Raw genomic sequence first — 1,163 nt, forward strand, 5'->3', positions numbered from 1 at the left:
TTACCACACCAAACTTAGAATATTGCTCGCCCTCGAGTAAGAGAAGAAAGAAGAGATGAATAAGAAGAAGAATTGGAGGAGAGGGAGAGAGGTTTGTGTTTTGGCTAAGAAGAGGAAGAGAGGGTTGTGTTGTGTGAAAATGAAGAAGAATGGAGGGGTTTATATAGTGAAGGGAGAGGGGTAAGGTTCGGCCATTTAGGGTGGGTTTGGGTGGGAAAGTGATTTTGAATTTTGAAGGTAGGTGGGGTTTATGAGGTAGGTTTATGGGGAAGAGTGGATGGATGTGAGTGGTGAATAGGTAATAGGGAAGAGAGCTTGAGGTGATTGGTGAAGGGTTTCGGGGAAGGGTGTTTATTGGGAAGAGAGGATGAACATTGAGAAGAGGGAAGAGTATGAGTGGAGGTAGGTGGGGATCCTGTGGGGTCCACAGAAGCTGAGATGATTCTGTGGGGTCCACAGATCCTGAGGTGTCAAGGAATTGCATCCCTGCACCAATTAGGCATGTAAAATGCCTTTGCATGCAATTCTGGCGTTTAAACACCGAATTGGTGCTTGTTCTGGGCGTTCAGCGCCCAGATGCAGCATGTTTCTGGCGTTCAGCGCTAGCTTTCCTCAGTGTGCATTCCTGGCGTCTGAACGCCAGGATGCTGCTTGTTTTGGGCGTTAAACACCAAATCCATGCTCTGTTCTGGCATTGAACGCCAGCCAGATGCTTCTTACTGGCGTTTAAACGCTAGTAAGCCCTTCCTCCAGAATGTGATTTTTCTTCTGCTATTTTTGATTCTGTTTTTGAATTTTTCTATTTATTTTGTGACTCCATATGATCATGAACCTAATAAAATATGAAAGAACAATAAAATAAAAATAAAATTAGATAAATAAAAATTGGGTTGCCTCCCAACAAGCGCTTCTTTAATGTCAATAGCTTGACAGTGGGCTCTCATGGAGCCACACAGGTGATCAGGTCAATTTTATAGACTCCCAACACCAAACTTAGAGTTTGGATATGGGAGTTCAACACCAAACTTAGAGTTTGGCTGAGGCCTCCCAACACCAAACTTAGAGTTTGACTGTGGGGGCTTTAGTTGACTCTGTACTGAGAGAAGCTTACTGTGCCTCTTTTCCATGTTTACAGAAGGATGTCCTTGAGTTTTAAATACAAG

This window comes from Arachis ipaensis, chromosome B10, assembly GCF_059453495.1.
Source record: "Arachis ipaensis isolate K30076 ecotype BB chromosome B10, ASM5945349v1, whole genome shotgun sequence".
In the NCBI taxonomy this organism is placed as follows: Eukaryota; Viridiplantae; Streptophyta; class Magnoliopsida; order Fabales; family Fabaceae; genus Arachis; species Arachis ipaensis.